The sequence below is a fragment of the Ranitomeya variabilis genome, chromosome 4, assembly GCF_051348905.1.
Source record: "Ranitomeya variabilis isolate aRanVar5 chromosome 4, aRanVar5.hap1, whole genome shotgun sequence".
NCBI classification, from domain to species: Eukaryota; Metazoa; Chordata; class Amphibia; order Anura; family Dendrobatidae; genus Ranitomeya; species Ranitomeya variabilis.
In genome coordinates, this window is record NC_135235.1 from 579255107 (window position 1) to 579270531 (window position 15425).

Below are 15425 nucleotides of genomic sequence, written 5' to 3' on the forward strand. Positions count from 1 at the left end.
TAATTTGAGGCTTTGATACACTGGTTCAGCAGAGAGCACCACACATGATTGCCTTAGATACACTGCCTTTACAGCACAGTATCACATATAATATGTTAAAATGGAATCTGCCAGGACAGTTTTGCTACTGAAACCAGTGGTACATCTGTATAAGTCCTAGTACAACAATAAAATTATATCTATTTTGCTTTAATCCCATTTGCCCATACTGAGAAATCAAGCCGTAAAGCCACATGCCATTCAACCCATAAATGCCATCTAATTTGCACGAGGATTCAAAGCTTGATTTCGCAATGCTGTCTCCTCAGATTGCTACAAAGCTTGTATCATTTTATTGCTGTTTCAAGATTTATACTTTTAATGGTTTCAGCTAAACAGAAAGAATCACACATTTTAGTGGAATGCACAAGGGGTTGATAAGCTGTGGATTTTGCGCTTGACTGTTGCAATATCAAATCAACAACCTACTTGCAAAGTACTTGAGATTTTACCAAATTTCTTCAACATGTTGAGGAGATTTCTCAAGTAGATTTTGTAAATCGCAGAGTGTTAAATATTTCTGCGAATTTACATTGTGGATTTCACCCACGTTAATTTTCAATAATGAAACCTGCAGTCACATACTATACAGCTCTGGCAAAAATTAAGAGACCAATGCACAGTTTTATAAAAATTAGTTTCTCTACATGTCTGACAGCCATTCCAGTGTCAGTTGAATTCCAACCAGAGGACAATTCATTCTACTTAATGTGCTTCTTAATGATCACCTGAACCAAATTTAACGAAGGAAAGTATAAAAAAAACTCTGCTGTGGTGTTCACAATCCTCTTTCAATAGGACAAGCTGGATGGCAAAACAAGTGCTAGTAATATCCCAAAAGTAATAGGAATGAAAAAATAACTTGCCAAAGGAGTTGAAAAGAAAAGTCTTGAGTGAGGAAAAAAGGGCTCAATTCTGGCTTTACTAGCAGAGTGACACAGTGAGCATAATGTTGCCTCCATCCTTAAAATTTCTAAGATGGTAGTCCATTACAACAAGGTCAAGCAGCAGATATTGGGGACAACGAAGCTACAGACCGGCAGACGGCAAAAACGACTCTCCACTGACTGGGATGACCGCCATGTTATTCGAGTGTCACTCAGCAACCGCAGGATGACATCAAGTGACCTACAAAAGGAATGGCAAATGGCAGCTGGGGTGAAGTGCACTGTAAGAACAGTTCGTAACAGGCTCCTAGAGGCAGGAATAAAGTCATGTAAAGCTAGAAAAAAATCTTTCATCAATGAGAAGCAAAGGAGAGCCAGGCTGAAGCTTGTCAAAGACCATAAGGATTGGACCATAGAGGACTGGAGTAAGATAATCTCTGATGAGTCTAATTTTTATCTTTGCCCCACACCTGGTCATCTAATGGTTAGACGGAGACCTGGAGAGGCGTACAAGCCACAGTGTCTTGCACCCACTGTGAAATTTGGTGGAGGATCGGTGATGATCTGGGGATGCTTCAGCAAGGCTGGAATTGGGCAGGTTAATCTTTACGAAGGACGTATGAATCAAGCCGCATACAAGGTTATCCTGGAAAAACAGTTGATTCCTTCTGCTCAGGTAATGTTCCCCAACTCTGAGGACTGTTTTTTCCAGCAGGACAATGCGCCATGCCACACAGCTAGGTCAACCAAGGTGTGAATGAAGGACCACCACATCAAATCCCTGTCATGCCCAGCCCAATCTCCAGACCTGAACCCCATTGAAAACCTCTGGAATATAATCAAGAGGAAGATGGATAGTCACAATCCATGATACAAAGAAGAACTGCTTAAATTTTTGTACCAGGAGTGGCATATGGTCACCCAAAAAAAGTATGAAAGACTGGTGGAAAGCATGTTAAGACGCATGAAAGCTGTGACTAAAAATCATGGTTATTCCACAAAACATTGATTTCTAAACTCTTCCTGACTTAAAACATTAGTATTGCTGTTTCTAAATGATTATGAACTTGCTTTTTTTGCATTATTTGAGGTCTGCAAGCAATGCATTTTTTTGTTATTCTGACCATTTCTCATTTTCAGAAAACAAATACAAAAATGTATTGCTTGGAAATTTGGAGACATGTTGTCAATAGTTTATAGAATAAAAGAACAATTTACATTTTACTCCAAAAATATACATATAAAGAGAAAAATCAGACAAACTGAACATTTTGCAGTGGTCTCTTAATTTTTACCAGAGCTGTACATGCGGATTTTGCTGATTGGGCTGATTTGCCATGGATCTGGAGAAATTCTGCTTTGTGTGCATTTATTCTGTAGGTTTAGATACATGGCTGAGCAGGAAGTACCACACAATAGGTTTAGATGTAGCAGCCAAGCAACTACATACACATTTTTCTAAATATGTCTGACTTTCACAAACCCCCCCACATCTGAATCCTACAATTACTGAGGATCCCTGCACAGTCCTGCATAGTTTTGATATTTAAGGTCTTCCATAAGAGAAAATCCACAGACATCTCAATAGGAAGATAAATCCCGTTCCTCTAAGAGCTGTGTCTCAGTATTTACATCCATCAATGTAATGATCCTCACACCCGGACCTCCCTTAATCGGATGTTGTCTGCAAATGCAAACATCTCCTGCTTCGCCATTAGCGGCTAATTTGCTGTTGCTGTAACAAAGTGTTCGCCTGCTGATAGATACAGAAGAATCTCCGCAGGCTGCGAGACTTATTGGCTCCCTGGAAGCTTGTGATTATGAATCTTCTGATTGCTAAAGAAGATAAAAGATTACGCATGAAACAATAAAGAAAATACTTAGAGAAGAAATAATATAGGCCATGAGTCTACATGACGTAGGGTCCATGTTGGGAGCACCACTGCTTTTAGGCTGGTGGAGAATAAAGGGCCATGCTTATGGGACTGACCTTATGATATTCATTCATTTCTCTTTTATAAAGGTGGCCAGACACATTACAGAGCAGTCGGTTGATGGTGGAACAACCATTGAACTAATGATAGTCTGGTGATGGTGGACAATCGTTTTGCTGATACAGCCATAAAGATTTCAGTCATAATGACTCTTATAGTTGGTCAGATGTTCTCAATGACAGCAGGTGAATAACTGTGCCATGAATACTTGTTATCACTCAGTTTTCCCCCAAACCAGATATCATTATTATTAACGGCCTTCAGCTCAATATCAAGCCACGGTGATGTGATGGATGAACCCAATGTAGGAAAATTTTGTGCAAGCCTAGATAGGTCCACCAGGGTCTTCTCCACCATTATCTTGATGGCATCAAGCCATTGGGTTGCTGGTCTTCCTATTCGCCTTGTTCTTTCTATTCTCCGACCATGATGTCCTTCTCCAGTCATTGCTCTCTTCGTATGATGTGTCCAAAGTAGGCAAATCGTAGCTTGCTGATGCCAAAACCAGATACAACTATGTAAAATATGATAAGGCAAAAGATTCATATAAAAACATTAGCAACTTGTGATTTCAATGTGTGGTAACCTTGGCTGGAAGGGAGATGTTATTACGGTACTTTTCATGTGGGTAAAAAGATCTGTTAATACCTGTTAGGATTTTACAGCTGCCAAGTACAAAAAGCCTTTTTACATAATCTGTAATTATGCACTTCAATGACTGATGTAATTACTGAATAAATTGCTTTTTTCAGCCATGCACAGTAATAAACAAACCGTGCAAAATGTCGTTAAATATTATAGGTAAAATCCTGGATTATACGCCCACAGGAGTTGCAAACGGCTGATGGTTATGAAATCTTAAAGAGATATAATACAGATCACTCACATGTTTTGTTTTGTATATTTCAATTAGTATGTTTTCTATGATCAGATGTAAGTGATATCACATCCTTTGAACTTTTAATGGTTTATTGGGGACCCTGCTTCTTCCACTATGTAAAGGCCAACAACATATATAAACCTCTAAAATTAATCTCTCTATAAGGTACCGTACTTATTACAAAAGGACAATTTGTCCCAAAAAGACAAAAAAAAAACCACACAATCAATAATGGATAGAAAAGAAAAGAATACTATCATATCCTTCTCAAGGGACCTATTCTCAGTTGCTGCCTACCAGCGGAGGTTGGCACCCTATGATTTACGACTGTGGTGCCCTTGCACCTTGGCAGCTGTCCCTGGGGTCCCTAGAATGCCCCATCATAATGTGGAAAACACCAATAAAATGATGATAGGTTCAGGAATAACATATCAAATTCAAAACCTGTAGGAGGACTACCTTACCCTAGAAAATGCCTAAAAAATCTGACGCTTGCCTGAAACACAGGCATAGATATATGCAGCGCCCCAGAGTCCTGGTCGTTGCAGTACTGTTGCTCCGCCACTAAGGGGAGTGATGGTATGTCCGATGGCACCTAAGGAGTTCACCTGACCAGGTTTCTGTCATGTCGGACGCTGTTCAGACCAGGTCGTTCGACAGACAGCGGTAATTCCGCTTTTGACCACTATGTGCTCATTGGCGTTGGCTAGATTTTATCTAGCTGGTCCGGGGTTAATTTATCTGATGCTCGGATTGGAAGCTGGGCCATGCCCATTGCCTTTTTATAGTTCTCCTGAACATTGGGCATCGCCGATTATAGCTTCTGCCTTGTGCGTTGTTATCTCGGTCTGGAGTGGTGAGTTAGTAGTTGGAGTATCGTTGCTGGTGGTGTATTTCCCTTGACTTGAGAACTTGAGAAATGTGTATTTTCTGTTCAAGAGTTGCCTTTCTTGGGTTATATTGTGTCTGCTTCTGGTTTTAAAATGGACGCCGCTAAGGTGCAAGCGGTACTGCATTGGGAACGGCCTGATAACCTAAAAGCACTTCAGCGGTTCCTTGGGTTTTCTAACTACTATAGGAAATTTATCAAGGATTTTTCCATCATTGCTAAACCGCTAACTGACATGACTAAAAAGGGTACCAATTTCTCCCTTTGGCCTGAGGCTGCTGTGCGCGCATTTGAATTTCTTAAGAACAGTTTTGTTTCAGCCCCCATTCTTGTGCAGCCAGACGTATCAAAACCTTTTGTTGTGGAAGTCGATGCGTCTGAGGTTGGTGTGGGGGTGGTGCTGTCACAAGGCTCATCCTTGAGCGATTTGCGTCCTTGCGCCTATTTCTCCAAGAAACTGTCGTCCGCCGAACATATCTACGATATCGGCAACAGGGAGTTGTTGGCAATCAAGTTGGCCTTTGAGGAATGGCAACACTTCTTGGAGGTGTCGGTACATCAGGTTACTGTTATTACTGATCATAAGAATCTGCTGTATTTGGAGTCAGCCAAGCGTCTGTCCCCAAGGCAGGCTCGCTGGGCATTGTTTTTCACGCGGTTCAAGGCGGATGCTCTGTCCAGGTGTTTTCCAGGGGGAGAACCTCGGCAGGATCCAGTACCCATCCTCCAAAAAGGTGTTGTGGTTTCGGCTCTCACTACCGAGGTTGAGGCTGAGATTGCCGAGGCTCAGGAGTTGGTACCATCTGAGCTTCCCATCAACAAATCTTTTGTACCGCTTCATCTCCGCTTAAAGGTTTTGGCGGAGCATCATGAAGCTGTCCTGGCTGGCCACCCAGGGGTTAGAGGTACCTTGGAGTTGGTGTTACGTCGGTTTTGGTGGCCCAAGATCCAACTGGACGTGGTCTCATACGTGTCAGCTTGTACCACGTGCGCTAGGGCTAAGACGCCCCGCTCCCATCCTGTTGGCACACTACTTCCTCTTGAGGTACCTAGTAAGCCATGGACGGAAATCTCCATGGATTTCATCACTGACTTGCCCTCCTCAGCTGGGAACACGGTCATCTTGGTGATTGTTGATCGGTTTTCAAAAATGTCGCACTTTGTGTCTTTGCCTTTGTTGCCTAACGCTAAGGCTCTGGCTCAGGTATTTGTGCAGGAGGTGGTCAGACTTCATGGGGTTCCGTCTGACATCGTGTCTGATAGGGGTACTCAGTTTGTGGCAAAATTTTGGAAAGCATTTTGCTCACGGCTGGGGATCAAGTTGTCTCATTCTTCGTCGCGTTCCATCCTCAGTCAAATGGTCAGACTGAGCGTATGAACCAAAATTTGGAAAAGTACTTACGCTGCTTTGTCTCTGATAACCAGGAGGAGTGGTCTACCTTTCTTCCTTTGGCTGAGTTTGCCATCAATAATCACCGCCAGGAGTCGTCTGGGGAGTCTCCGTTTTTTTGTGTTTACGGGCTACATCCTCAATTTTGTACTTTGAGTCAGAGGGGCTCTTCCGGCGTTCCGGAGGAAGACCAGTTAGGAGCACAATTGTCATCAGTCTGGAGGAGAGTTAAACAGCGCCTGTTGAGTGTGGGTGCTAGGTACAAACGTGTGGCTGACAGTAGGCGTGTGCCAGGTCCGGACCTGAGTGTGGATGACTGGGTGTGGTTATCCACAAAAAACATAAGACTCAAGATACCATCCCTTAAATTGGGTCCACGGTTTATTGGTCCATTTAGGGTCACCGCCGTCGTTAACCCAGTAGCGTACCGGTTGGAGCTTCCTACGGTGTATAAGATACACAACGTGTTCCACAGGTCTCTTTTAAAGAAGGTGGTGGGTTCCGTGGACACGGTGCCTATGCCACCTCCAGTCTTGGTGGATGGTAATTTGGAATTTGAAGTCTCAAAGGTGGTTGACTTTCGTGTAGTGCGCCACACTTTACAGTACTTGGTACACTGGCGTGGTTATGGGCCTGAGGAGAGGTCCTGGGTACAAGCCTCGGACGTTCATGCGGATCGGCTGGTCAGGTTTTTTCACCGCCGCCATCCAGACAAGCCGGGTCCTATAAGCCGTGAGGGCCCTGGGGTCCCTCGTAGAAGGCGGGGTACTGTCATGTCAGATGCTGTTCAGACCAGGTCGTTCGACAGACAGCGGTAATTCCGCTTTTGACCACTATGTGCTCATTGACGTCGGCTAGACTTTATCTAGCTGGTCCGGGGTTAATTTATCTGATGCTCGGATTGGAAGCTGGGCCATGCCCATTGCCTTTATATAGTTCTCCTGAACATTGGGCGTCGCCGATTATAGCTTCTGTCTTGTGTGTTGTTATCTCGGTCTGGAGTGGTGAGCTAGTAGTTGGAGTATCGTTGCTGGTGGTGTATTTCCCTTTGTCTTATTTACTCCTTCCTATATTTGTATTTATTTTGCCCTGCGCATTTATAGTGTATTCCTGAGTGACTGCGGCGTGGTGTATATTTTCCGTTATCCTTGTCTGTTCTTACTGTGGGTATTGGTGTAGTATCTTTTCACTGGGTGGTGGGCGGTGGTTTCAGCCTAGGGTTGAAACAGGAGACAGGGCGAGGGTCGAGGCCTAGACATGCACACCATCAGTGTAAACTCTACGTAGAGGGTCAGTCAGGATTTCTCTAGTCTGAGGGAAATTGCAGGGGCCCGGGTTATTAGCTCTTGCCCACCTAGTCTCCCCGTGACAGTATCACAGACACCAATACACTTCACTTGCTTACTCTCCTACATTGCCAGATAAGCACTTTGCATGTGTGCTAATTTAGATCCATCTTTTTGGTATAGCATCCTGTGTAATTTGACCTGACAACATGGTCGCGGCGTTTTGGTCCCGTTTGTCTTCTCTTTCTGCTGAAACTGGTTCATAGATGGTTGTACCATCTCAATTGTATCTCTTGTTACTATTTTCACACTATATGTACTATATGTGATTACTATTTTAGATTTAATAAAATTTGTTATATTGGGAATTGCTCCTTCTGTTGTCTCTCTTTTGGCACCAATACACTTCACAGTCTGGCCTCCAGGGGGAGCAAAGGGTACTATGTATTAGGCCACTCCTCACAATCTGGTAAAACTGGGGGTTGGATAGGAAGTTAGTCAGAAGCTGACTGGGTTGGAACCAGGCAACATCCTGTGGCAAGGGGTGTTGCAGGGGAAAGATTCAGGGGGTCCCTGTCAGGGGTGGGATCCTGACAGAGGCCTAGCGAACCAGACAGAGCGTTAAGGAACCGCACCTGCACGACATTGCGGCGGTATCTCAAGAAAGGACAAGAAGCGAGGTTTATTGTGGAGAAGTGAGAAACGAGATCACAGCAAAAAGGAGATAATACCAGTAGGAGTTGTGCCGTAAGATTGAGGCAACATCCTACTGAGGCGCGTAGCCGGTGGCCGGAACGCCGAGGAAGTATTGGGCTCCAAGCATTACTTCAAACCAACGGCAGGACAGTTAATTATAGGTTGGCTGTCTCACCTAAATCACCTAAGCAGACATAGGGGGCAATTGTGGGGAGAGGGGCGACGCTAGGGTCCCGGAAGAACTCCAGGCCTACCCGTCATACGCGTGCGTCCTAGCCATATCATCTGGGGGACGGAGAAGAACATTAGAACAGATACGAGTTGTGAAAAAGAACATCAGAAACAGACAACAGTTGTGAGGACTATCCCGTGGTGCTCAGCAGGGAAGTACTACAACACACAGGCGCTAGTAGGTAGGCACTGATTTCCACCTGCAAAGGGAACTCTGGATGTGCCTTCGGACCGGCCGGTCTCAGCCAGCCCTGTTAGCAGTGCTCTGGATTGCGGATCCTGAAGCCTTCAGTAAAGAGGTAAAGACACTGCAACCCTGTGTCCTCGTTATTCATTGCGTCCTACACCACGCACCATCATCTCATCTTTCATTGGACGCCCCTTAGCAGGGTCACAGACCGGGTCTAGCCACCGTGACAACCCCAGGACCGAGACAGAGAGGCCCGGTACCGAGTACCCCGCGGCCCTGCGTTTGGGGGCGCTCCAAACTTGGCGTCATGAACAGCATCTACTTAAGCCTGAAGAATCAGGTCATTAGTGCCTTGGAACTGTGACTGAATTGTGCTTGAACTGTGATTTATTGAAAAGACTGTGGATTGCCACTTGCCGCCAAAAGTTCCCGCCAAAACCGCCGCCATTGCAGTGCCACGGGGATCGCAGAGGAAGAAGGGCGTGCCATGGGAGGAGACTATCAAAGCGGCGCCAAAAGTGGCGACCGCCCTCTCCGACTACTGCTGCGAGATGACGACCTGCCAAGAAGGAGAGGAGAACCTCCCCCTGATTTGCCACGGCGGGAACGAGAAGAAGAAGAAGAAGCTACGCCCTCAGAAAATGGAGGCGCAACGTGCATGTGCCACCGAAGATCCCAGAGCAGGGATGGCGAACAGCGAGTCCCAGAGTGATGGCGAAGTGATCCCGGCCTGTCCTCGCCCACCGGAGACGGACCTGAACCCATCGCAGCTGGAGGGTCCGGACCTCTCGGAGCTACGGGCAGCGGAGCCGAGCCAGCCTATCCCGAATATGGAGCCAGCCAATGCGAAGCAATGGAAGTTGGAGCTGTGCCAGGAGGCCGCCCTGGAGGAACCGCGGTCCGGGCTGCAGCCGATTCCAGTGTCCTTGTCAACGGAACAGATCGACATCGGTGGAATCGCATCAGACGCAGGTATGGAAAGCGTCCCTGCTCCCCCGACCGATCCTGCTCTCCCGACCGACCCTGCTCCCGTGACCGCTCCCCAGCCCGACAATAACCGAGTTTTCACTGCTGAGCTAGTAGTGCTAACCCCAGGCACCATGGAGAAGCTGGTGCCTCCGTTACCAACAACGATGGGGAAACCGCTAGACGTGAGCTCAGAGGGGGTGATCTTCCAGTGGGATACCCCAAGGATCGGGCCGGATGGGGCCAGGCAGGAGGGCCTCAGCATTGCTGCGCTTACCTGGGAACAGTATAAGCAATGCTTAATTCTACAATGGCAAAACCAAAAAGAGACAAAACCAAATGACCCACCAAAAGTACAAAGACCAAAGACTGAACACAACAGGAGGAACTCGGTAAGGCAGGGGACTGTACTAGCCTTTCACCCGAAGCGGGGTTGGGGCTCTATACAAGAACCGGGACTGCCGACTGAAATCTTCTTTACCAGCTACAATGTGAAAACCCCGTCCCGCAATCGATATGACAATCAGCTACCATGTAAAGGGGACCTGGTGACCTACACTCGCCACCGGAGTGCGCAGGGGTGGTGCGCTCGAGACGTCCAGCGATGCGAGCCGGCAGTAGCGCCACCTGTTGTCCCGACTACGACTAACCCGGATTTGACCAACGCCACTACTGTCGCCACGGTGTGTATTATCGCCACTACTGAACTTGCAACAACAGCCGACATTCGAATCCAGACACCGGGTGATCTGACCGTGCCTGGGAGACCAACCAATGATATCGATCCTGCATCTGCCGAGGACAGAGGACCGCAGCCGTACCGGCCGGAGAGTGTCCGCCACCAGCTGATGCAGTGTAACCTCCTGTAAGGATAAACCTCGGAACCACGAGTATGTAAATAGTTAACTGTTTGTTTCCCCTGCTTTTGCTGCTTTAAACCCGACTAGGGTTATTCTTAAAGGGATCCCTTTGTTTACCCGGGATCCCTATTGCTTTTATTTTTGCTTTTATTTTCCTTTTTGCTCCTTGTTCACCCATGTTATAAAGACTGCCGAATCATGGACGGTGAATGGTTCACAAACTGCATTGTAAATAGTTCGCACCTTATTAAGGGTGCCCCCCTACTGGTTTTATAAGAAAAGGAACTCTTTTCGAAGAAACTGTTCCTGGAAACAGTACAGGAGTTCCTGCTGTAAACGGACTTGCGACTTGAGAAGTTGCGCTACCTCAAAGAGACTTGTTTCTCTCTTAAAGGGGATGTTCACTAGTTGCACTTAATGTATAATGTTGCCTTAAAAGAGAGTGAATAGTAATAATGTTTTACATAGCAAGTAATATGTAGCCAGTTAGATAGTTATAGCAAATGTTTAATGATGTTATTAAAAGACTGAGGACAGGAAAAGAACGGAAAGTTGAATTTCAGGGAAAAGTGAACCTGTAGAGGTTAGTGAGTCCTAGGAGCCATAGAGAGATGGCTCAGAGATCCTGTACTAAGAAAGGAGGCAGTAGGTGTGGGCAGATAGACAGGCGGTCCTGCATGATAATCAGAGAGTAAAAAGAAGAGTATTGCACATAGAAGAGAAAAATAAAGAAAAAGTTAGTTTATATTTTAGAAGTTTTATAGTAAGCCTTTAGTGGGTTTAGCTTATACGCCCTTAAGGGAAAAGTTAAATTATTGTTCAGAATTTGCACTAAGTAGAATACCCGGCTGGGTAATAGAAGTTATTTATAGTATGTTATTTAAAATATTTAACCATGTTTTGTTTGTAACGTTCAAGAGTCCTCACCTCCCATAAAGGGAAGCACTGTTATAATTATTTGTTCATAGCATTTTCAAAATTTGTATTTCTTTTGCTGACATGTATTGTTGTTTTCTTCCCAGTCCGGGAGTACTGGATTTAACCGGGGGGGGAGTGCAGCGCCCCAGAGTCCTGGTCATCGCAGTACTGTTGCTCCGCCACTAAGGGGAGTGATGGTATGTCCGATGGCACCTAAGGAGTTCACCTGACCAGGTATCACAGACACCAATACACTTCACAGTCTGGCCTCCAGGGGGAGCAAAGGGTACTATGTATTAGGCCACTCCTCACAATCTGGTAAAACTGGAGGTTGGATAGGAAGTTAGTCAGAAGCTGACTGGGTTGGAACCAGGCAACATCCTGTGGCAGGGGTGTTGCAGGGGAAAGATTCAGGGGGGTCCCTGTCAGGGGTGGGATCCTGACAGAGGCCTAGCGAACCCGACAGAGCGTTAAGGAACCGCGCCTGCACGACATTGCGGCGGTATCTCAAGAAAGGACAAGAAGCGAGGTTTATTTTGGAGAAGTGAGAAACGAGATCACAGCAAAAAGGAGATAATACCAGTAGGAGTTGTGCCGTAAGATTGAGGCAACATCCTACTGAGGCGCGTAGCCGGTGGCCGGAACGCCGAGGAAGTATTGGGCTCCAAGCATTACTTTAAACCAACGGCAGGACAGTTAATTATAGGTCGGCTGTCTCACCTAAATCACCTAAGCAGACATAGGGGGCAATTGTGGGAGAGGGGCGACGCTAGGGTCCCGGAAGAACTCCAAGCGTACCCGTCATACGGGTGCGTCCTAGCCATATCTGGGGGACGGAGAAGAACATCAGAACAGATACGAGTTGTGAGAAAGAACATCAGAAACAGACACAACAGTTGTGAGGACTATCCCGTGGTGCTCAGCAGGGAAGTACTACAACACACAGGCGCTAGTAGGTAGGCACTGATTTCCACCTGCAAAGGGAACTCTGGATGTGCCTTCGGACCGGCCGGTCTCAGCCAGCCCTGTTAGCAGTGCTCTGGATTGCGGATCCTGAAGCCTTCAGTAAAGAGGTAAAGAGACTGCAACCCTGTGTCCTCGTTATTCATCGCGTCCTACACCACACACCATCATCTCATCTTTCATTGGACGCCCCTTAGCAGGGTCACGGACCGGGTCTAGCCACCGTGACAACCCCAGGACCGAGACAGAGAGGCTCGGTACCGAGTACCCCGCGGCTCTGCGTCTGGGGGCGCTCCATATACACAAGCTAAGGAATAGAGAGAAGGCAGTACTCATCCAAACTAGTTATTAAGATCCACCTCTCTGCCTTAGAAGGGCAAGTGTCAGATTTTTTAGGCATTTTCTAGAGTAAGGTAGTCCTCCTACAGCTTTTGAATTTGATATGTTTATCTAGTATCATTGATTGCTACATTATCTCCATTCATTTACCATTGCTTTTTGGGTCCTATTGGGACATGTCTTTTATTCCCTATAGTTTCTCTGTATCATTACTGATTGCTGATATACAGACATGGTCCCATTCAAACATGTATTGTTGTCCTGATGACTTAGGCGGTTTGTGTGTCGCTATTTTCTGGCATCAGGTGGGTACCCTCTGAACACGCTGCTCTTGTTATTATGATCCGTATTGCTATCTGTGATCTACTGTCGGATATTCCAGGACCTATCATTTTAGTGCCATTTTTCAGATTATGATAGGGTATTCTAGAGACCCCAGGGACAGCTGCTGAGGAGCGAGGGCGCCACTGTCGCAAATCATAGGGTTCCAAACTACACTGGTAGGCAGGTACTGAGAATAGGTCCCCTGATAGGGATGTGATAGCATTCTTTTCTATCCATTATTCACTGTGTGTGATTTTTTTTAGTGTAACTTTGTTACACACTATGTAAAGGCTCCATACACTTTACACTAATATCAGTCTAATTCTCTAACATTGGCTCGGCCAACAGTCTAAGGAATGGAGACTTCCCGACTACCCCCCTACATATTGTTACACGCCGATCCCGGATTCTGCTCCCTCGCCCAGGTCTGCTCAGCTCCATTGTGCTCCGCATTGGGTTTTGCAAGTGGCCCTTCATGCTCCCATATGAATCTGCCTAGGTCTATATAAGGCCCACCAAGACATACACCTGTATCTTGGTATTAAGATTAGGCTGCCGTCACACTAGCAGAATTTGGTCAGTATTTTACATCAGTATTTGTAAGCCAAAACCAGGAGTGGTTGATAAATACAGAAGTGGTGCATATGTTTCTATTATACTTTGCCTCTATTCGTTCCACTCCTGGTTTTGGCTTACAAATACTGATGTAAAATACTGACCAAATACTGCTAGTGTGACGGCAGCCTTAGTTTCATCTGTGGTCTGTCTGCTTGTAGCCTCTAGTGCACCCGCTTCTTGCTCCATTTCTATACCTGCTTTCCAGTGTCTTGTCTGATTGCAGTTCCCAGTGCTTCTAGTCCATGTATAGTTGTTGCACTGACGCCTGTGGCCCATCTGCCCACCCGGACCAGGATCTTGGAGGATCCACCTCATCAGATGAGCCGATGCACAAATGATTATGGGGTAAGAATCCAATCGATTGCATTTTAATGGATGATCCTTTTATTCTGCAGAGAACTAAGTGGCTACCAGAGGAATTTGCCACCGGCTCTCACATAGAGAACACAGGAGTGCTTGGACAAGTCCAGTGTTCCTGTGTGTGGAGGAATCAGGAGAGATAGTTGTGGGCCGGTGGACGACAACTATGTAATGTGTATGGGATGGAGTGTGTATACGCCTCTGATTTCTTTAGTCCGATAATTATGATAGAGTCACAGTTTTTTCTGCTGCAGTTCTAGCAGAGCTTAGATGTTGTTCAGTTGTTCAGTGTTTGGGACATGGCTGGACTAGGAGGCACAAGACACCTAGTCCTGCAAGGATAAAACTCTGATTGTATTTAAACAGCATAACACAGCATAGTAAAGTAACACAATGCTGGAATCAGGGTCTCAGCTCCTACATTAAATTGCTCTCACATTTCATAGCAAAAACCTGGCTAGAGATTCCCTTTAAAGTGCTAAACAGTTCAACTGTAAATGTGCTGTTTTGGTGCTGGTGGAAACCCTCTTTTGCTAAACAGATAATAATGGACAGGAAGGGGACTAAAGGCATTGGCCCCTGTATATATAGTATTAAAGTCATCCAAATTTGATGAGTTAGTAACTATGGCTGACTATCCAATCTAATGTGCACAGGGGTCTCACAACTTTCCCTGGCAGAACAGCAGAACTGGAAAATTAGCTTTGTATGTGACTAAAGTACAAGTGATGACATATCTAAGAGCAAAATGAGTAACATAAGTGTTTATATAGTTAGGCACTTATAATATTACTCTAAGTGAAGACAAGATATGATTGATGTCTCACTGACAGCTGCTGAGATTTGTTTCCAACTTGCAGAACAGCAGATGTGTTGTGGGTCACTAGGGGTCAATATACAGTTCTGTTGCACAGACACATCAAAAACTAAACTGTATCCCTGGAAATAAGGGACAGCTGAAACCTTCATATTATTAGTGGTTTATGTGTCAGTACAATTGTTGTTAAGTGCACCACTTCAGATAAGATGGCAGTCACCCACTTGCCAGTGTAAAAGTGAACATAAGGCAGTTCTCATTATTTGGCTTATTCTGCCAGGCTGCAGTCTGTTTTCTTGAAAATGAGCAAAAAATAGGAAAAACACAGATTCCCAATCTGATGAGGCCTGATCCGAGGTTGTACCTTGTTTCTGTGTGTAATAAAACAACATCTTTATAGAACATATGCTCTGTATTATCGTCCTCTTCAGTAAAACTTTTAAAATATGGAGTTCAATAGTAGTTTTTAGTAATATCTGTTCCTGAGAAAGCTAATATGCAAATTGCCTCTTCAGTGTTGGAAGTAGCGATCCTACAAGTCATAATCAACCCTTTAACGAGTCTTGCCCTATGACTTAGGATAAAAGCCAAACTCAATTCGCAGACACGGTGTTTCGGGCTGTTGGCCCTCGTCAGTGCAAAGCATGAGAACTGGTTTGGCTAGGTGAGAGGCTCTGGACTGAGGTCTAAGGGGTAAGGTTTCTCCTTGTGGAGAGTTCCTGAAAAAGCTGGAACTGTTGTAGATTTCGGATTTCAGCACTCAGATCTTATGGGATCA